Source organism: Cavia porcellus, unplaced genomic scaffold (assembly GCF_034190915.1).
Source record: "Cavia porcellus strain 051 isolate PalLab524CR breed Dunkin Hartley unplaced genomic scaffold, mCavPor4.1 scaffold_9, whole genome shotgun sequence".
In the NCBI taxonomy this organism is placed as follows: Eukaryota; Metazoa; Chordata; class Mammalia; order Rodentia; family Caviidae; genus Cavia; species Cavia porcellus.
The window spans coordinates 16,423,856-16,447,656 of record NW_026947492.1 but is presented as its reverse complement, the minus strand read 5'-3'; the positions used below and the strand labels follow the sequence as shown (position 1 = coordinate 16,447,656).

The window sequence follows — 23,801 nt, the reverse complement described above, 5'->3', positions numbered from 1 at the left end:
AGTAAAACAAAGAAGTGAAATAAAGTATTGGCTATGACATAAGCTTGCAGCATCTCTCTCAGATAGCTGATTAAAGTTCAAAATTTCCATGTTAATCATTGTGGCAATATGTCCGTAATACCAGCACTTGGCCGGCTGATGAAGGAGAGTGATCCCAACTTCAAGGCAAGTCTAGGCTACATAATGAGGGTAAGGTCACCCTACATGGCCTATTTCTAACCTCTCTTATTACACCAGAACATACATACATTTGAAAAAAAAAAAAAAAAACCCGCCACATGAGAAAATAGTTTGTATACTTTTTACTTAAGCTTGTAGACACTGTATTCCAGCAACTCTACTTACAGGTGTTTCCTCAAAATAAATGACAGTACATGACCAAAATGACATATTGGAAGATTCAATAAGGTCTCAAATAATCAAATGATTAACAACAGTGAAATGAATATATTGTAGTATATTCATAGAATACAATTCAACTAAGCAGCAAAGCTGAATTCTTGAGTGAATATTTAAACCATCATTTTGAGTATTTAATCAAGTACAAATTAATGCATACTTAATTTCATTTACATAAAACTATAAAATGCCATTAGTTCACTCTCATAAAAATGCAAATCAATTACTGCCTTTGAGAGAGGTTGAAAGAACAGAGACAGAATGAAATTGTGTTATGCTGAGTGTGGTACAGGATTCAAAGTTTTACATACACGTCCACACTAGTGAAATTGGGTATTTGCATTCATGCAGCTTTATGTACTTTAACTGTACCTCATTAATTCATGTGTACTGATTCTTCAATAAGATTGAAACATTTTTTAAAACCAAACCCTGAAAGATGTCTTGATGATTTTATTGAATTTGCAAAGGAACCAATATATATATTTTTAAAATTTTAGCGAGAAAAAACACAGAAAAATCAAGAAGAAAACAAACAAACAAAACAAACAACCACAAAAGCAATACAGGATTTCAAACCAAGACGATAGAAATTTAACCATGGTTGTTCTACCGCATATTGTAACCTTCAAAATAGATGCTCAGGTCACCGGATACTGGCATGCCAAGTTGATCAAATAATGTAATTTCCCTTTGAGTGATTTCTTTCAATTTTACTATATCTATTGTAACTTTTGGATTCTATTTACTCTTTCAGTTTCTCACATTAGCAAGACAATACAGCTTTTACCTCTGTGAGTCTGAATTATTTCTCTTATGAGTATAGTTTCTAGTTTCATCCTTTTACCTCAAAAGCCTCAAGTTTATCATTCTTTATGGCTGAGTAGTACTTCACTTCATAAAAATAACACTTTTTTTTTTTGTCTTTTTCATTTTTATCGGTACCAGGGATCGAACTCACGACTGCCTGCTTGCAAGGCAGGCGCTTATGCTGCTGAGCTAAATCGACAGCCCCTAAATAACACTTTTTTATCCTTTTCACAGTTGATGGGTATCTGAGTTGTTTCCAAGTTCTGGCTATTACAAATTGAACAACCATAAACGGGCTGTATCACTGTAACAAACAAGTATCTTAAAATGCTGAGTTATTCTGCCCCAAAAACCCAGACATATATTTTGCTCCAGTCCTGGCTTATATTGTTTCTCTGACGTGAGAAACTGAAAGGGTAAATAAATACCAAAATGTATAATAGAAAATGGAAAGCAGGAAGGAAATGGTAAAATGGTAAGGAGAACAAAGGATGAAGAAAGGGGAAAGAAAGGAAAGCAAAAGAAAAAAGGGAACAGAAGAAAAAAATGGAATCAAAGCTTTTGTAAATAAGGATGTAAACAGGAGCTGAAGGGAAGAGAGAGGATAGCGGGTAAAAGAAGAGTAAAAATATATCCTGCACAGGTACAAACTCCCCCTGATGGGTGTGATCATTATGTTTGTCTCAATGTACCAGTGAAATTAATCAAACAGTACTTGAATGTTTTCCTCATACAAGATTATCATATTTATAAAATATGATCACATTTATTTGACCTAATTCCCGCTACTGTAAAAAATGTTCACAAGTCTTAACTAGGTTGTGTAATGTGTTCAGTTAGTTTAAATTTTGTTACCATACTGAATTCTCATTAGTTTATCATTAAATCTTCATAAATTTTGTGTTAAGCGATTATGTCACCTGCAATTAAAGGCATATTTTTCTTTTAATTCTCATGTTCTCAACTGGTTTTTCCAAACTGCTTAACAGTTTTTATGCAATAATAAAAATAATAAGTCAACAATATAATTAATAATAAATCAGAATGGATATGGAACCACACATCTTTTGTTTTACAACTTAGAAAGACACCAGTGTTCCATGAGGGTGAGTGAAAAAAAAATAAAAAGATTTTCAATAACTTGAATAAAACAAGTAAGAGCATGAAGAAAGTTATTCATTTCTGCAAATATTTTCCTGCTTTTCTCCTTTTCTAAATGCATTTGTCTTTTACTCTCAAGGATAAGGACTGATAATGAGGAGCAAGTGCATGTCTCCCCATATTTACACCAATAGAAAACTCAGCATCTCACTCACAGCAGCCATTCAGTGAGCAAGCAAAGATATGAAGAAAAGAATAACTCTGAAGGAAATCTAAATTCTTATTCCTTTATACTTAATATATAATCTTATAATATAATCTTATTCCTTTATACTTATTCTTTCATACTAAATATAGTTAAACAATCTAAAGATCAATGTTCCTGTCAAAATATGAAAACATTAGTATAAATTAATATATATTTAACAAGTTTTTGCATTTTATTAGTAATTTTGAATCTTCTGTGGATTAGACAGCAATATTAAAAGGCTAAGGAGAGAACTCAATAACAGAACATTCCCTTAGCTTATAGGAGGCACTGGTTTGGATCTTAGCAAGCCAAAAATAATCCCAGCTATCACAAAGATTGTAATTTTGTCTGAGTTATTGATCTCCCATCTATCAGTTTTTGAAAGCAAGGTTCATCTTCCCATCCAGACCCTTCTGAGTGCTTTATTCACATCCTGGTTCCATAGACTGTAGATCAGAGGGTTCAGCATGGGGATCACTGTGGTACAGAACACAGAGGACACCTCCTCTTGCTCCAGGGAGTTACTTGAAGGGGGCTTTGAAATACATGTAGGTGATGGACCCAAAGAAGATGCCCACCATTGTGACATGAGAGCTGCAAGTTCCAAAAACTTTAGACCATCCCTGTGAGGACTGGATGTGAAGGACGCTGCAGAAGATGAAGATGTAGGAGACAGCAACAGCGAGGGTGGGCACCAGTGTGTTAAACCCAGCAATGAAAAACAGTAGAAGCTCACTGAGGTGTGTACTGGAGAAGCAGAAACTGAAGAGGGTAAGAACATCACAGAAGTAATGACTGATGATGTGAGGTTGACAGAAGTCTAATTTCATCATGCCGCTTGTATGGGCCACAGCAGACAGAATGCCCAGGGTGAAAGAGACCAGCACTAGCAGAGAGCAGGGCCAAGGTGCCATGATCATATGATAGAGGAGTGGGTTGTAGACGGCAATGTAGCGATCATATGCCATGGTAGTCAGGAGGTAACCCTCAACTACCGCAAAGACTGCAAAGAAAAAGAGCTGGGCCATGCACTCAGAATAGAGGATTGTATTCTTCCTTGCCACGAAGTTCACCAGCATTTTGGGCGTAATGAGAGAGGTATAGGAGAGATCAATGAAGGACAGTCGGCCAAGGAAATAGTACATAGGAGTGGGAAGCAGAGGGCAGACAGCAATCAGGAGGATCATGCCCTGGTTCCTCATCACTGTCACCCCCTAGATCCAGGAAGAGGAGGGAGAGGGGCAGCTGGAGCTCTGGCTGCTGATTCAAGCCTACTAAGACAAACATGTGCACTGTAGAATGACTTCTGGTAGCCATTGTTCTTTGGAGATTTCTGTAAAATTGAAAAAAGAATTGCATCAAAATGGACCTTTAGTATACTTCCCTAAACATTACAAATGATAGCAATTTTGCATAAGAGGTCAGCAGAACAAAAAGACTAGGGCAAAGTTTGCATCATCTGTGGTCCTCATACACTTTGCCCTTCAAGTGAAATCTTCTGAGATTGTCTCCAAATCGGCCCAAATGTTAAATCACAAAACTGCCCCTTAGCTGACTTAGAAGATTTTATCTCATGAATTTGGAAGTAAAAATAATTTTTATGTGAGAAAATTACTGCCAGCCATTTGCTCACAATTAAATAAAATAAAAAATTGATATGATAAATATATTATCACTTCCAATTTCCCCAGGTTCTTTAAATCTGAGACCTGTAGGCAGCTCCTACCACTGTGGACACAGGGCAGGCATGAAGCATCAGCCCAGAACACTGGAAACTCTCTCCATTCCAGCTGGAGTCAGGGTGACCATGAGACTGGGTGTCAGTTGTCTACTTACAGCTCTGTGAAGAAAAGTGTCTCTAATAAAACAGAGTAAGAGCAGGGGAAAAGTACTCCTCCGACACGTGTTCCTCTTGCACTCAGTTGGTAAAGCATGGTGGGGCAGGAGCTCTAACCTTGTGACCCCCAGTGAAGCACAGGCCTCTGCGACTCATTCTCAACAACAGTGTTCATAAAAGGAGTCTTCAGTCGTCACTCCCTGAAATTTGGCTTTCTTGAGCACTAGCAGTGAACTAGTGAGCCCTTATTAATCAGACTCCAAACTCATTCACCATCTCTTATGTGCTGGGTGCAGAAGACCCTCTGTGGTTGCCTGAATGAATGTTGGTAACGGGGACACCTTTCGTCTTCCCACTGTTTGGCACTCATGACAGCTGAGATGCTGGGTGAAGAAATGAAAAGATATGCTGTATTATTTCCCAAAAGAAACACTGCAATCTATTTGTTGCACACATTTCACCATGAACGAGCTCCCTGAGGGAGCTGTTTTAGGTGCTGTGCATGGTGTCAGGGTACAAAGTTTTCCATTCTTCATTTGGAAAAGTCAACCAGAGATGATACACCCCCCCCTTTTTTGGGGGGCCTTCTTCCCTCTTCTGTATCCTCATCTTTCTTACGGACTGCAAATTACTTGTATGCTTTACATATGCTCTACCATTTAATTAATGAAAAATGCTCAAGATAGAATTTCCTACTTTCCTGTTTTGCCCATAAAGGAATTTAGGTTCAAAAATTTCAGAGTCAGGATTTGAGTCCAGGGAGTATAGGGATAGAGTTCCCTTATTTTCAGCTTTTTAGAGTGATAGATTAATGTCTTCATACTGATCATCTTCTAACTCATTGTAATACTCATGGAAATGTGAACACTGTTAGATGTTATGAAATGATCCAGGCTTTTAGTCGCTTCCTGGAAAGAACATGTCTAGGTGTACTACAGGTGGGTGGGACTCCTGAGCAGTGAGAAAACTGGGAAGACTGCACTCGGAAGTTTTCGGAAGATGAGAACCAGAGACAGAGAATGAAAGTCTTTTGTTCATAAAGCTAAAAGACACCTGCAAAAAATACAGAAAAAATTTCTTTTGACATAGAATATTAACTATTAAAAGATAACTCCTGAAAGAACATTTTGCTCTAATGCCTTTAGAGAAGCACTTGAAGCACTGTGTTCATAGCTGTGAGAAACATTCTCTGAAATAATAGATTTCTTGTAGAACAAAAACCAAAGAAAAATAAACGGGTGCACTTGAATTCTGCTGTAAATATTTTTATACATTTTTCTGGAAGTTCACAGTGAGCATTTATATATTATCGCCCTTAAATAATCCTGAGGGAAAGAAATCACACCAGCTCTTAAACTCAATATTTCCCATGTCTGATTAATAACTAAAAAGATAAACAACCTGCACCAGACAAACTTATACTTTACAGAGTAAACTAACCAGAAGCTTCTGGTGGCAAAAGAAGTTTAAGGGCTGAATTCATTGGTAACAAGTTTGCAACATATAAGACATTCACACAAATAATATTATGCCAATGTAATATTTTATTAAAATAATTTAGCATAAATTTTATGTTACATGTAAATTGAATATATGTTCATATATGTCTTATATATTAACTTATATTAATATATAAGTCACTGAATGTAACTTACAAAACGAAAATCCAGAAAGTATAAATAAGAATTTTTCAGAGTGACTTTACTATCAATTAAAATAATAAATTGAAAGATTCTTTACCTAAAAACATGCATCAAAATTTATGTTCTATCCAATTTTAAATTACAATGGGAAAAGCAGAGAATGTGAAGAGATAGAAATATAATATTTTGATATGAAGATTCTCTGTATTTTGTTCATTTGTATTCTGCACTGTGGCTTCAATAATGAAAATACATTACATGTTTAACACTGCTTAATTGTGTAAATATTTGTGCCTCTAGATATAAAAATTGAGAAATGGATAAAGGGTGGGGAATTTAGGACACTGTAGCCTCTTTATCCCATAGGGAAATCACTGCCCAGTGTTGTCAGGTTCATTGAAAAGCAAATCCAAACTACAATCGCTGAACGAACTATAAGTCTAGAGCTGCAAGTGCGGAGCTCCAAGGGCACCGTGTAACCTTCAGCAGCCTGAGTGCCTGCTGTCAGGACAGATGAGAATGTAGATACTTTTGTCTAATATTCTGCCACAAGTTAATCCTGCACTGTGGATTGTACGTGCCCTTGTTATCTTTATCTCCTGGAGACTCATGTGTATAAGCTGGTGTGCAAGAAGTAAAGGAAACAAATAGAGAAGTCAGAAGCTCTTTGCTGAAGCAAACACTGAGGAGTCACAGAAACCTCAGTGAGGCCTACACTCCAGAGCTTGTTAAATCAACACTTCGAATCACTCCTCCAGAATGTGGTGTGGAAGCCACAAAGAAGTGACAAGGTAAGATGAATAGAAAGGGAAGAGGGAGGGCACAGCCAACCAGAGAGGATGCGGCAGCGAATGGCCCTGTGTAGAGCCAGTCAGCTGCACACAGGCTGGCACTAGTGATGACCTTTTAGACATCACAGCACAGCTGCTCTGCTGTTAGATAGGTCACACTGCTGTCAGAGAAGTGGACACACACCTTGACCTGCACGGAGACCGAAGTTCTCAAAATTTGCTCCATGTATTCCTGTCAGAGATTCTTGCTACAGACATCGAAAAACAATTATCTCCTATTGCTTCATGCAAACATTTATGTATCAAAAGTGAACTATTTGATCGGTAAAACATGCTATTCATCCAGTAGTACAACCTCGCAGTACCTTCACATAGACCAAGGCATCTAGCTTCCCCAGTCTTCAAAGGAAAAGAGTAATATGAAAGACATCTTTTATCTGAGATTCAGTGAGCTGAGCAATCTCATTACAAACACAAAATGTACATGAGAGAAAAGAATCTCTCCAAGATTTATTGAGTCCAGAGTTACGTGGAGTGTTCAGACTGTAATCATCCTATACAAAAGTACTCTGTCCCAAGAGTAAGTTTCTAGAAGTGATTTCTTATTATAATATTCTCAAGGGGTTAGTGAAGATTCTGTACCACAAAGGAATCAGATTAATAATTCACCAAAGCAAGCTGGAAATCAGTTCCTTATTATGTGCATGGCATCTGTGAGTCAAAAAAAAAAAAAAAAAAAAAAAAAAAAAAAAAAAAACAAAGAAAGTATTTGGGGAGCTGTGGATAGAATAAGGAAATTCACAATTTTAATCTGTAAAATGTTCTTAGGATTCAGGATTTTTTTTAATGGTCCATGTAAAAACAGTGTTATTTTTGTGATTGTTTGGTGGTTATTTGATTATTACCTTTATTTCACAAATCAAATTTTGGCACCTCTGTGGGAGTCCTTCCTCAGAATTTTGTGGTTGTGAAAAATTCTTTTTCTGAGAATTGTAGAATTGTTAACCTAAGTATAACAACCTGTTTGTCATTCTTATTCAAGAGCTCAGGTAAGAGGTCTTGTAGGACTCTTAGAAAAATTTCCCATGAACTTTTTTTCAGGGAAGCAATCATTAATTTTGAAAATGTAGTCATTATTTTTGTTTTAACTTAGCTTATGGCTCTAGTTCATGTCATTGGTGATTTAAGCATCTTTCATCAATTTGTGTCACTACATTTGTCCAAGTTAGTTCTGTTCCAGGACAGTCCGTGTACACCCATTGTCAGAGATGTGACATTTGTGTCATTGGAATTCATTAGCTTTGCATTGCTGTGATAAAAAGAAAAGCAGTTTACATTAGGAAAGATTTATTTTCGCTGATGAATTCAGAGGTGGAGTGTGAGACAAGGCAGAGCACGACAGTGAGAGTGCAGCAGGCTGCTACTCTCAGCCCGCCAGAAACAGAGACCCAGGGAGGAAGTGGCTGGGACAGGACATAGCTCACAAGTTCAAACTGTGACACCCTCCCTTCTACTAGTTCTCCCTCCTAAGTCTTCAGCTCTTCCAAATAACATCAAATTATTACTGTTAGTGAATTGCTCCACTGGACTCGTCTGAGTCCTCATGAACAAGTCATCTTCCAAATGTCTATCAGTGGGCAGCAAAGTCATTTAGCACATGACATTAGAGGGGCATTTTAGATGTCAACCATAACACTCGGGTATGCTTGCTACACTGCAAAGAAACACAAAGATTTCCTCCAGTAAATGGCCTTCTCTGTGAAGTTGAATGAAAACCACCCAAAATTGTTAATCATGTTTATTCTTCAACAATACATTAATACAACTGAGTCCAAAGTATATTTCCTGAATTGCATGTTTTAATTCTAAATTTCCCACAGTAACAATAGCACTAACTACAGCAGCTGAATTCATAGTATTATATCCTACAATGTTGTATGGGGTACTCATTGTGGAGTGAACACTGGAGTGTAATTTACATATATACTATAACTATAACTATATATATATATAACTATATATATATATATAGTTAATTTATATATTATAAAATAAAAAACATTTACTTGATTGAAAAATTATGTCACTCTGAAAGGTCATTGGGGTGCTGAGATTTAGTTTTCTCATCTATAAAACAAATAATTCAACAGTACATTTTTTCAAATTTTTTACTACTATAACCTTTATGATGAGAATGCTTACACTGGAATCAGAAGGGTAATACTTGTAATTGAGTTATTCTTTAATTCAGATCTCATGTTACCAATATTTTGAATTTCATCCCCAAAATTATTTATGGTATGAAGGTGGAATTAATCCTGGACTGACTCTTCAGAAAATCAAACTATATTTCAAATTTTCTAATTATTATCCATGTCAGCTCAAGTTTATTGGCCTTTTATTTTCTCATTAGTTAAAAAGCTCCATCTGCTTCCTAGGAAAAGCATACAAATAACTAATATTTCATCCCCATGTTGGTTACTTTTCTCTTGTTGCTGAAACTGAATAGTTATCTCCCAAAATAAAGGAAAGAAAGGTTTATTGAGCTTACAGTTTGTGAAGGCCTCATACCTTACTTGGCTGGCTCCAAGGTCGGGTGCACAGCTGAGGGGCAACAGTTAGGGCAGTCACAAGGGACAGGGAGAGAAGGCCAGAAGGGAAAAGAGCTCCTCCACCCCTCCCTTATATTTTACACTGTATGCCCAGCCCTGGGTGGGTGCAGCGCTCACACTCACATCATTATGCTCAGCAGCCTTTAAAATGCTTGCACCTCATGACTGTATGAGGGTTTAAGGAACATTTAAACACAAACCATAACAATCACAAAAGCAAACTGAAAATGTTGGAACACTTTAGAAAGTAGAGATTAATGAATTCCACATAATTCTCCAAAGATAGCCTAGAAATAATATCTTGTCATTGTTATCTGTTTTGTCCTTTTAATCAAGCTGCTATATTTCTACAAAATTATTCTTTCTGTATAGAAAAGAATATGGGATGCATATAAGTTGCCTGAAAATAATATATACAGCCTATTTCTGCCCCACTCCAGCTTACAAAATATTCTATAAAACAGAGAAGCCCAGAGAATGTACAATGTTTCTTTTGAATACAAGGAAGCCAATAGCTCTTAGACCAGAAAGATGTAAAATTTACATGTCTAAACAGAAGACCGGTGCTTATTATAAGTAGCATATTTATGGGCCTTTATAACAATTCTGCAAAGTATATAATATGAAGCAAAGGTGCCATTTTTATACAATGACAACACTGGCTTGAGCTCAAAATACATCTTGCTTTCAAGAATTTGGATGTGTGTTTTGTATAAGATTTTGAGTTTTTATGACTCATGCAACTTTAGAGTTATTTTTTCTGTGCCATGTCTTAGTTGGTACTGTAAGAATTCCAGAGAGAATATGTGATATTTAATTTAATCTCAGAGGTTCAATGTTCCTGAAATTCTCTGGTAGGCAAAAGCAAATGTCTCTCAAGTATATCCGTTGTACTCATAAAAGCTACTTTGTATGAGAGATGGCAGAGCTTTTCAAAAGTACTACATTGAGGATCTTGATATGGAGATATGTATGATCCAGATTGATCCTTAATCTTAAACACAATCATGTCCATCCTTACACTTTTGCAAAGTAAATTTCACTCAAAACTGTCTCTTCTTCTAAGATCACAAAGGCAGAAATAAGAGTGATACATCTGTAACCTAAGCTGGAAGAGACAAAGAATGAATCATCTATAGGTCTTCTTGAAGAAATGAAAAACATTCTAAAGCAGTGCGGGCCCATTATCCCAACTGTAGAAGAATAAACATTTCTTGGTTTTAGATACTACATTAGTGGAAATTTGTTCCATAGAAAATTCCATAGAAAACTAATAAAGAGTACAAGATAATAGATTTTCATCAGCACCAAGAAAGGAAGAACTTCCCCACACTCAGTTATAAGTTTGTGGAGTTCATGACACTGCAGGCTAACACAGGAGGCTTATAGGATTTCATTCCAAATGTTTATGGCAGGAGAGATCATATATGTGGGACGAGAAAGCTCATCTACTTCTATGCTTGTCTACTTGAAACAATGAAACCAATCAACCAAAATTCAGTCTTCCCTTACTTACAGTGAAGGCCACTTTGCATTTTTGTTGATTAACTAGACTGATGCCTTAATGTTCCTTTAATATTTAACCTAAAACTTGTGTTTTACATTTATCAAATTTATCAAAACATTTTTAATCTCGAAAAAAGGGTTCATAAAAAGTGCATACACACTTTAGGAGAAGAAAACCTTGTATAAATATTTTAAAATTATATTTATTTAGACACCATGAGATTAGCACAAGTCACCCTTACCTATACATTTACAAAAGATGCTGATTTGGTGGCCATTACGTTCCAGACATTTATTAATATACTCCAAAGTATATACCCATTTTTGCACCCTGCATATAGTATGATTACATTTTATGATTTTTTAAAAATATACCTAATTCATAATTAAGCACATAATTCTGCTTAATTCAGAGGCTTTCCCAAGGAAATAAAATCTCATTCTTTTGTACAATGCTTTTTTTTTAAATTGAATGAATCTATATGGCTCTGTGTGGAAATTGAAATATTAACTCAAAGTGCATATAATTCATTCAAATACATTCTTGTCCCAATCCTCAGGAAATCCCTCTTACACATTTAAGTATATTAGCTCTGGTTTCAATCAGAAAAGAATACTATTCTCATTATAATAAGAAAATCTGTGATATTTACTTGCCTTTTCTATTCCAACATATATTTATCTGAAACATTTGCAGACTGTCTTATCAGAATATTTTATTGTTTTGTTTCAAATATCGTCAAGTCTAAAATACATACCTTGACAGCTTTCTGTCTGATTTCTTTTCTTGCCCCTGATAAGATCCTATTTTATCAGGTATCTACATCCTCTGAACCACTTTCTTCAATGTGTTTTTCACATCCTATGTCCTCAGGCTATAGGTGAGGGAATTCAGGATGGGAATCACTATGGTGTAGAACACAGAAGACACTTTCTCCTGCTCCACAGTATTCCTGGAAAGGGGCTTGAAATACATGAATGTTATAGACCCAAAAAACATGCCCACTGCCATGAGATGGGAGCTACAAGTGCTGAAAGATGACCATCCTTCACTGGAGTGAATATGGAAGATGCTGGAAAGAATGAAACCATAAGAGATGAGGACAGCTAGTGTAGGTGCTGAGGTATTAACTCCTCTGATAATAAACAGCAGGGCCTCATTAATGTGAGTGCTGGAGCAAGACAGAGTCAGTAAGGGCAGAATATCACAGAAATAACAACTGATGTAGTGAGACCCACAGAAAGACAACATTGCCATACAGGTGGTGTGGAATGTGGCCCCAAACAAGCCCAGTGAGTATACCACAGCCATCATTATGGAGCAGACCCTGTGTGACCTAATGATTTTGTATAGCAGAGGACTGCAGATAGCAACATAATGGTCTTAGGCCATGGCTGTCAGAAGGTGGCCTTCTGCAATGACAAAAACAAAGAAGAAGTCGAGCTGAGTCATGCACTCCAGGAAAGAGATAACGTTCATTTTTGACAGAAAGTTCACCAGCATTTTAGTGGTAATGATAGGTCAATGAGAGACAAATGACTGAGAAAGTAATACATTGGAGAGTGAAGTTGAGAACTGATGATGACCCAAGAGGATGATGCCCAGATTGCCTGCCAATGTGACCATGTGGATTCCAAGAAACAAGAGAAAGAGTGGCCACTGAAGCTCTGGGCGTTTTGTTAACCTTTAAGGATGAAATCAGTCACAGAAGAGCAGTTTGAAGGAGCCATTTCTTACAAAATATTATCTGCAGGAAGAATAAGAGAGAGGAGGAACATTAGATATATTTTTTATTCCCAAAGCAAAAAGATCTTTCTGATTGTTTTTTGCTTGATGACATTTTATGTGTCATGATTTTGTTCTTTCCAAGGACCTCTTAAAAATTCAAAGACTCTGAATGGCACAGGCTTTGTTCCAATCACACACATCCATTTCAATGTTCCAGTTTAAGGCAGTGTTCTTTGCTTTTGTAGCTTCACTTTGAGAAGTGTTAATTACTACATTTTCAGAAAAAAACACACTCTTCACAGATTGCTGGGAACCTGGTCAAGAATCCCCATCTTCCTGTCTGAGGGGTACAGCAAACATTGAAAAAAAGACACAAGAAAATATGGAGTTGTAGGGCAGGACTAGAATGTCAGTGCCTCAGGATGGGCAAAGATCAAGACTTCTTTGGCTGACCCTCTTTTATTTTTTCCAGGTAGAAGTGCAGAGAGAGGGTGAAGATCGACCTTCTAGAATAGGAATAAAATAATAGAAAAAGTTAGAAGTCACAAAGAAACAAGTTAAGGCTCTTTCCCATACATGGGTACTTGCCCTCCTTGTGTGGCCCTCATCAGATTTCATCCTGCTCTGTGAGCACCACAGCTTCACTGACCATGAAGGTCTCAGCAGTGGCCAGGAGAAAGGGGATTTTCCATGTTCCAAACCGACCCACAAGGCAAGGCAAGCTCTGGCTTTGAGCAGACCCTAGCATCAATTTATAATTTGTGGTCCACAACATTTATCCTTTCTGTGTATTTGATTTCAGAAGTTGAGTCAGAGTTAGCTAGGGCTATAGAGCCGCTACACATTGATGAGTTTGAGCTCTTCCATAGCTAAGAATAAAACCCAAAGACATAAACAAATCACTATGAGCATAACAACATACAACTGGAAATGAGCCTTGAATTATTTAAAATAATCTAATTGGCGGAGGATATCAGAAAATTTACCTCAATCTTGTATTTGTTTATCAAAACCTTGCATTTGTTCATCACACTAATTCATAATTAGAACTCGGTATCTATTTTGTGCTGCATCTTTTAAGCTTGCATGCTGTGAGCACAAGCAGCAGAAGAGACAGCCACACAGATCAGCAGCACTGAAGAAATGATTTTAGCAAAATTAGAGTTTCTATGGACATCATATTAATCTACATTCTTGTTTACAATATTAAAATTCCTCAGTACATGCCAAAGCATCTTCAGACACTGACCTCAGGGTTTCCAAATCTAGATTTGAAGTTATAAAAGTAGGACATACCAATTTCCCAACCCACATACCTGAATCAATATTTTTAGCATTCTACACAATCAGAAGATGTTTACAAAGTCATATATGAAGAGGTCTCAGATGTAGAAAGCACTCAGAGAAATGGCTCCAAATCACTTCAGACCCCGGTCCTCTCTTTGCTGTCATCTGAATGAACATCTTGTGTGAGCCTGGACATTTTCAGTGTGGAAGTCATGGACAGAAATATGGTGACATTCTTTTCTTACAGCACAGTTTAGACTTTTCTAGTTAGAGAAGCAGTAAAGCAGTATGGTTGACTTTCAAGCATTAAAAACCACTACTGCCCATCCTGATGCATCCCTCCTCCTGCCCATCATCCAAGATAAACACTCACTGACCTTCATTCCAAAGGAGTTAGAATAACACTGAAGGTTTTACTGATCATTGACAATTTGTTTCTAAATTTCAATCAGAGCAGAAACATTTCATATTGTCTGAAGTATCAAAAGTGGTAATTTTTCATTGAGTCATTTTAATAATAAAAAATTTTCCTTTGATTCATAATACAATATCATCACTGTGACATGGCTTTAAACTCTATTTTTTAAAATGAGAAGAATCAATGTATATATTCCATATGTAAAACAATAGCTTGCTTTTATTTTTGCAAAAAACAATATTTGTGATCATAAACGCATGAAAAGTTGCTAAGGTGTATTTTCATTGTATACCTTCTCTAACCTGTGAAGGACATTCAATATAGGTGTTGATTTAAAGGCAGAATTAGATGAGGCCCTATCTCCAAGAGCACATGAGAAAAGTGCCAGGTCTCTGATTGCAGCAAGTTAGATTCTATGCTAAGAGAAAAAAGCATCTGAGAATCAACATTCAGCTCCAAGTAGTCCCATCATCAACTGGGAAACTGGACCATCTGTAGGCAAATGCTCTGAACTTGTTCCTTGAATCTTAAGAATCCAAGTGATGAAACAGATTCGAACAAATGTCATCACACTATGAAAGTCAGCCCAGGCAGAGATGGGCATTATGGATTTAGATCCATTCAGGGTGTACCACAGTTTATGAATAGATTCACACAAGCTAACAAATTCCCTTTCATAATCCCAAATGATACAGAATTTTTCCATGAGGAAGAGTGGTCTAGAGTCAGATCCACAGAATGTATGTCTCTTTGTGATGGAAAGATATTCCTGATGATTTTGAGATTAAAACTACTGATATATTAGGGTAAATAATATTAATTCGTAGTTTCTTTGATGAGCTCGGTAGGTTGAAGAAAGTAACAGAGATGTAGCAGTATTTTATGTGTCTATAGATAATTTGCTGAGTCACTTAAAATTTCAAAACAAAATGTGTGATTAAACACATTTAAGAACCCAATGTAGCACAATATGAGTATGCAGTATCCATTTAGTAATGTTAATTCACTTGGCCCACTTTGGTAATCTGTAAGAGCCATGAGGAAATAATTTTTCATATGCTTGCAGGCATAAAAGAATGAAGTACTGAAATTGAAAGGGGGGGGGTTGAAGAAGCTGTTAGATAAAGCAGCGGCCAGCAAGAAGATTGGTGAACAGCCACATGGAAAGTCTCCAGAAAACTATTTTTCAGTGGTAAAAAGAGACCCTCAAAATACAAAGTTATCTAATATGCCAGAAAATTTGATCATGTGAAAATAGACATAAATACTTATGATACTTCATGTGCAAAACAATTGGTCTCCTGCTTTATCCAGATGAACACTTATGTTTTTAACACATGCAGCTCAAAGAGGCAGGGGAATATGAAATGTGCAATATTTAAATATCCTATGAAAGTAATTGAGTGAGTGCCTTATGGATGATCAAAAATAATAAGGCATTCACATCTATGCAATTTCACTGAAGGTGAACATTTTTTATATCCAGTGAAAATGAAAATAAGCAAATACTATTAATAGTACTCTCTATAAGCAGAGAAAATGCTGCTTTATTTTTCTGCATATTTTTGTCCCCCATGTTTAGTAGCCTATGATGTTACTACCTGTGAAGATTTGTCTATAACTATAGTATAACACATAAAAGTGAGTGCTTTCAATTCTGAGACAAACAAAACCATTACCAAGAAAAGCAACTGGGTGTTTGTAGTATCTGCATTTAAGAATGGAAGAATATACACTGCTCATCACTTCCATGATCAAATCACTCATGAATTTAATATGTATAACTATAAAATATGTATCTGTCTAATGGGGAGAAAAATAAAATTTGGTGTTTGCTTCTTTTGTCTAACATGTATAACTACTTACAACAATTATTACAAATGACTAGTTTTTAGATATACTCTCTAGACTAGATATTGATCTGTTATTTTCTTCCATAGGAAAAACGGCATTTAATAAAAATTAACCTAAACTAATTTCTTTATGGCTACATAATACATAGTTACAGTAACTGCAGAAATACTACTGTTTTCCCTTTTAAAACATAACTTCATTTAAAAGACAAAAAAAACAATGGAAAGACAGAATTTCACATTGCAACATCTCTTGTACTCTGTTAAAGTAGGTGTTTTTGTCAAAATAATAGGATGCTTAAATTGAATCCTTTAGGTAGAGAATGAGTTCAGAATTTTCATGAGATTCGAAGACAGTGGGAAGGAGTTCTTCCTATACAGCATGTGCTGATCTGTCCCGAGATAATGTTATGACACACCTGTGTGGAGGTCATTAGAACCAGATCTTTCTTAATTTCACATCTTTTGCTCTATGACTGAATGGTGGCATCCACTGGAGAGTTTCTTACTTGGAGAGAGAACGATGGACTAAACCCTGACTCAGCTCTGGGGTGCAGGTCTGTGTGACCCGAGTATGTTATTTACCTTGGGGCTTCATTCTTCCCACCATTGAAGAAATAGCTGATAAAATAAGATCTGCTCGGAACCTGACAAGTATAAGACCTCCCGGTAATTATCAGTTACTCTTATCTTATTTTTTAATTCATACAATGCTTCATGAATTTGATTTCTGAATTATTCCAAACAGCAAATATCCTTAACTAGGGACTTGAAAGGAAAGGAAGAAAATGTGTGAGATGATCCAGAGAAAAGAATGTTTGTTCCTGGCTCTCAGCAAGAAAAGCACTCTTTCATTTGAAAAAGCAAACAAAATCAAAACCAATGCCAAACAGATGAACCCTTAGGGTTATTTTGGAATAAATATGAATTGAAAGATTTCTGGGGTTTCTACATTGATTGTGGAAAAATGGTCAAAATTCAGTGTTCAGGGAAGGCTATAAATAGGACACATGAGTTAGAGTGCAGAAGCTGTGTCTGCCTTGTGCCTCCTCTCTCTAACTTGACAGGATCATTTATGGCAGTAAACTGCTCACCTTAGCACTGGGAGCAACAGGAAGATGCAGACACAGTTGCTGCCAGCCTAGCTGAGCCTGTGTCAGCCTTTTCACCTCCAAAATGATTTCGACATTTATTAAAAACTCACCACATGGTTAAGAGCCCAGATGTAGCTTTATTTTGTTAATTTAGTAACAGGATTGCCAATTGTGCCTTTTGCATGGCATGATTTAACTATACAAAGTCATCGACAAAAGCAGATTCACAGGGAAGCCAATATGACAAACTTTAGGACAATCAGAGATTGAAGTACTTATTTCTGCAAAATGTGTTTGACTCATTTGCGATGCTTACGACCGGAAATAGCAACACCAAAATGCAGATCATGGAAAATCCAGCATTTAAATTAAGACACCCAGTTTATACACAGACAGAAAATAAATAAATGAATCTGTGTTACACTCAGGGATATCCTACTCCAGTCAAAATTTTCAAATTATTTAGTCATTTTTACAGTGTTTTGCAGTGATTTAAAAATTAATAAATATAATATAAAACAATAAATGAATACTGCTAGGAGCCAGTCTACCTGGAATAAAATCTTCACTTGGCCACTTGTCAGTTGTATCACTGAGGTCAAATCGTACTACCCAAGATTTATAATATCCTCAATATTTTTACCTGTAAAAGAAAGATTGTAAAGGTTTTTTTTTTTTAGAATTAAGTGAGTTATAAGAAGTTAAAACATTTTTTCAAATCTAGTAGGTATTAATTGTAATAAAACTGGTAATACAAATATAATATATTGAATAACTATTTCAATTAAAACAATTCAAACACCGTGCAGGACTACATGACCTGCTGAGAAAGTGATACTCACCCTAAGGTAATTACCTTCAAAATTTGGCATTCTACATTATTCAGAAATGTTTTGATGGGATTCAGAAATATACAACAGCTAGTTCCCCAAAGGCTTATGAAATCTCTCAAGACTGAGCTCCATGTGCAATATATAATTAATAAAAATGCAAACTACAGTTCAAATCTCAAAAGCTTTCATTGCCCATGGGATTGGTCTCTGTTAGTGAAATTGAATGATAAAGTATATTTTGTCCATGTAAATAACACTAGCATTTGCTAAGTGTTTTGCCTAAAATTATCATTCCTGATAAAGTTTTCTGTCTGAATTTCTTACTCTAGTTTATCAAAAAGAGCTCTGCCAGGGAAAACTCTTGAATTCTTCCTGTATAGTAGCCCACCTGATTTCTGTCATATATTCAATAAGGAAATACTAGGTGTCAAGTAAAGTTATTAATGGAACAGTTTTTGTTTAAGCATCTCTCTTTTGTGAAGAATGATTTTAATATTTTGATTAGTTTAGGCTGCTTGTTCAAATTCCAACTTCTGACTCTGTAAATTATTATCAGGATATGTACAAATATCTGTAGAACAACAGTGTAAATAAACTGTTGATTCTTTCACACATGTAACTCCATCAGTACTTCCTTCTCCTTATCTTTGCATGCTGTTTTTTGACAAGTTAATGCCATCTCGTTTTTACGTACCCACACGTACTTCCCATTCTCTGTGTACAGTGGGTACCTGCTTAAAGCCACCAGAATGTTTACTGCTTACTATTCCATGTTTTTCTGTCTCATCTCTTCATTCCTGTCTCTGTGTCCTTAACTTTAAAGTGTGTCTGTTGAAGGTTCTTGCAGTGAGAATGCGGCATAAAGTAAACGGAAAGTCCTGGGTCTTTGTCTGAAACTGTTGGATTTACCATCATTCATCAGTGCTCACTTCCCTGCATATAGGACCCCAGAGTGACTGCTTCCTTCCCCACAGCCCAGGAGATACGTTATGCCAGGGATGTGGACTGTACTTTTGCTCTAGAAAATCTTTCTTACTTTTTGTTTCTCTTCTATGTAGAATTTTCTCTTTCTCTTTCTCTTGCTTTTCAATTCTTGCTATCTATTTTCTTTGGAAGATACCAAAATTTTGCTGTAGTATCTGCAGTTTTGCTTTACGTTTATTTTTGTGAGTGTACGTATAAGGATCCATGAGATTTTAAATTTAATTCTGCCTTTCTGGAGCTTTTTCATTCATTATCAGACACCTTTTTCTTTCTTTTGCACCATTTAGTTCTTTGTCTTGTTCCTTTTTCTTATATCTTGTGCTGCTCATCATATAATTTACTCAGTTCAATCTTCTACCTGTTTGTTCTTTAAATAAGCCTAATGTATATCTTTATTTTTTCCATACACTTTTTAAATTTCAACACATTTATTTCTAGAAGATGCATTTAGCTCTAATTTAAATATGCATGCCATTTTTTATAGATCCTTGCTTATCTTTACTATACCATTATCATTTTTATAACTTTATATTTTTTCATTGCTTTAGTATTTTCTAGTCAACACTGTTTTGGTTTTCTTTCTCCTTTTTGCTTTCCATAGTACATGCTTCCAGTAGATATTTAAGAGCACAATGCATAATGTCACAGTTTTCTGAGTTCTGAACTTGGAAGCAGTATGATATGTATTTTAATACATACATTTGGTGATTGTGCTTCTATATCTTGACACAATTTGGCTTCATGGTGCTCTCAAGTACGTGATTAATTTTTGTTATGTGGTTGCTAGGCTCATATCTTTCTATAGCGGTGTGGTAAATGCTTCTTTCAGAATGACTAGCTGTGTAAAAGAGAAAGGAGAAAGAGTGAAAGTTATTTGTTCCTAACCAGTTAGAGACTTTCACATGGAAACACTCTTCAGCATTCAAGTGTTCACTTTGTGGTTCACAATAAGCTTTTACAGGTCCATACCATGCGAACAGAATTCACTGAATTTTTTAATGTTTCTCTTTGTTGTATATTATTTTCCCACTCATAAGCAATCATTTTTGTTTGTCGATTATTTGCTTGTTCTGAAGTAATCTCCTGTAGCCTGATTTATTAAATGTTTCTAGAATCATTTTGAAATTTTAGGCAGCCAGGCTTATTTCACAGAATGCTGGAACAAGAGAATTTCAAAGTAACGAAGGCATAAAATAAAGACACGGAGGAGAAAGCTGTCAAGAATATTAGAAAAGTTTCTAAGGGGAAAATAGAAGTACGACTCTTGAAGAAAATGGTGTAGTTTTAATAGAGGCAAAATTATGAAAGGCAATATTGATCATGACTTTACCTCCAAGTTTTCCTACTCCTTGACTGTGATTTTTAATTTTTCTCATGCTATTTTAGGTCTCAGTCACTTTCTTGTCTCTGGGGAAAATGTCACATGCTCACAAACTGAAGGCAGTTTTTCTGTTTTAACTGATGATTTTAGTCCATGATGAGCTGACTTCCAGACACAAACCACACACTGGAAGAGGAAGACGGTAAAGGAAAAGGTGTTCAATTCATGGCAGCCAGAAAGACAGAGAGAAAGGAGGAGCTGGCCACAGAGGGCGCCCTTCCAGGCCCAGCCCCCGTGACCCACCTCCTACCAGCACCTTCAGCTACTGAACTCATCCCTAGAGGAAGCGATCCGCGGAGGAGCATAGCACACCTGTGCCCAAAACACCTTCCTCACATGTGAACATTATGGTGAGCGTTTTAGTCTAAATAGCAGCCTCTTACTCTACCAACGCAGTGTAGCTAGGAGTCCTCAAGGGCTGTGTCAAATAATTTGCATTTAAACAACTATAAGACAAATTTAGTAAAATTAATAAAATGTCAGTGTCTTGAATAATGATCCTAAAAGTTTTTAGGACTTCTTGGATAGTCTTTCAAGATAGTTTTCTATCTGGTGAAATAAAGCTCTGTTTTAGAGGCAACAGCTTATTTTCACCATAGAGAAAAAATTGAAAATTGCTAAAAGTGTCACTGAAGAATTGTTGTTTCACTGCTTCTAAAATTTATTTTTCACTTATTCTTAAGAAATTTCCTTGTTCTTTTTCCCCTGCACAACTTCTCTGGAGATGAAAAAAAATATCTTTACCATTTGAAAAATCTACTTTTAATTTTCCAACAAGCTCTAGGGCAATTCGTACTTAGCTAACATCCTGCCAATATGCATAACAGCTAATTTTTTGTCAAAAATTAAATAATAACCCTCACATATTTCATTTGTACCTTAAAGTATACATCCATAGCAATTTTAAAACGATTTCTTAAGCTTCATGCTCTGAATTCATAAAAATAGAAATGTGCATCTATAATACATGCTGACTTTCTGAAAAATTATAATGAAAGCATTTATTAGGAATAGCTACAAACATCAACATTACAATGATTTTTATAAGCATTTTAATTATTTCTTAAAATTTTACGTTAAACAATTTTAAAGAATTCATATTTCACCTTGCAAAGAGAAAAAAAACGAGTTTCATGTTTTAACAATACAACAACTCTTTTTATACTACAATATTCAGAATATTAATTTTGCATTGAATTCAGAATAAAAAGTGTGGCAGACACCAGCATACACATGTGCAGAGATAGCACCCATTTCTCCAGATGTTCGTGGTTTGTTAAGGGCATCAAACAAACAAATCTTACTCAGTGTGAAGCATGTCAAGTGGCAGTGATTACAACTGCTAAGAACTGTAAGGGGAAAATAACTTAATACTGTGTGCATTATTTAAGAGCAAATTGTACAGGGCAGCTATCACCATGGGTTTAATTTTAATCTTTGTACACTCTGGCTATCATTATGTTTCCCTCTAACAAGGATAAGTTCTAATAGAAATTAATGCACATCATGCAACTGTTTGCAAAAGCAATGAATAAAGAAGCAAATTAATATTTTCAAGTTAATGAGCAAATCTGAAATGACATTGTTTGTCACATAAGTTGTACTATCACACAGAAAACACAGCTAGCAGAATCAAACTATCATCAACATGTCAGTGTGGTGTGTCGATAGACACTTTGTGATGTTAATCTGTTAAGGCATTTTTCCAAGAGATAGAAACCTTTCCAGCCTTCACCTTTATTATAGAGATAGGGTCTCAACAAGTCACTGTGTCGTCCAGGAAGGCCTCACACTTGCAATCCTCCTACCTCGGCGCACGAGAATGTTGGGTTTACAGGTATACTCCACCACATTTGACTTAGAAATTCCTTAAATAAAAAGGATTCTGAATTAAAAGAGCAATGTCTCATATTTGATTGATTTGAATATCTAGCCATGAAGAAATCTTGGTAAAAATCCTAAGACTTCCTTGTACAATTTCCTTTTACCTGCTCAAGAAAATACCTTTTCCTTAGAGTCTTCTTCAGATCAAGTTTGACATCTTTGTTCCTCAAGCTATAGACCAAGGAGTTCGGCATAGACCTGACATTTGTGTAAAAGACCGAGGCCACTTTTTCTCATCCATAGCCTCTACATCAGAAGGTTAGAGGTACGTAAATGATGCTGTCCCAAAGAAAATAGAAACAGTCACTATGTGGGATCTGCAGGTGTTGAAGGCTTTAATCCTGTCCTACGTCGAACTGATATTGAGGATGTTGTAGATGATAAAACTACAGGAGATAAAAACGGTGCTGGTAGACACCAAAACATTCAGGCCAAACAGAACAAACACCACAAACTCATTGTCATAGTTGCCAGTGCAAGAAAGCTGGAGCACGGGGAAGATGGCACACAAATAATGGTTGATGGTGCTGGCACCACAGAAAGTCAATTTCACCATACAGAGAGTGTGGGCCAGAGAACCCCAACATCCCATCACATACTCCCCAAATATGGACAGACTACAGACCCGCGAGGACAGAATAACACTGTACAGCAGTGGCTTGAAAATGGCAACACAGGGATCATAATCCTTTGCTTTCAGTGTGTAACATTCTGTGCTCACAGGAAGGAGAAGAACTACAGCTGAGGCAGACACCCTGGGCAGGAAGTGGTGTTTTCCTCCAGTAGGAAGCTCATTAACATTTTGGGGTAAAGATAGAAGAATAATAGATGTCAATGAAAGACAGATTAAAAAGGAAAAAATACAGGGGTGTCTGGAGGTGTGTGTTCAGCGAGATCAATGGAATCAAACTCAGACTGGCCACCACAGTAACCACATAATCCCAAAGAATATGGAGAAGAGAGGGAGCTGGAGCTATGGGCTGTCTGGTGAGCCCTCCAGGATAAATTCTGTCATCAAGGAGTGACTTCTGTCTGTCATTTTTCTATGGGAGCTCATCTACAAAGATGGAAGAAGAGCCAATTAGAGGACAAGTGAACTGTCCACGTCACTTCTTATACATCAAATGTCCACACTCAAGGGCACTTTGGACTCTGGATGTGCAGTGGCATCTTCTGATTTGTGCAAACTGTGGCATCAGAGGATGGTTCTGGGATGCGTGAAAGTGAGAAGTCTGAGAAATTGAGGTTTGCACAGAGCTTCTGGAAGACTTGGGATTTGACAATAGCGTTGGAATCAAGCAAGCACATGATAATTTGGCACTGCTACTTTAATGGGGTTGATATTTTAACCTGCACATCTGTTTCACAATGTGAAAATATTGAATGTTA

At 36.3% G+C, this 23,801-nt stretch overlaps 3 pseudogenes; all 3 read right to left on the bottom strand.

Annotated features, from left to right (window-relative positions):
• Positions 1–2,951: 2,951 nt before the first annotated feature.
• Positions 2,952–3,877, bottom strand: LOC100732122 (olfactory receptor 8D1-like; annotated as a pseudogene).
• Positions 3,878–11,769: 7,892 nt separating this feature from the next.
• On the bottom strand, positions 11,770–12,680 carry LOC100729377 (olfactory receptor 8D2-like; annotated as a pseudogene).
• Positions 12,681–22,486: 9,806 nt separating this feature from the next.
• Positions 22,487–23,469, bottom strand: LOC101787476 (olfactory receptor 8B3-like; annotated as a pseudogene).
• Between the last annotated feature and the right edge of the window lie 332 nt (positions 23,470–23,801).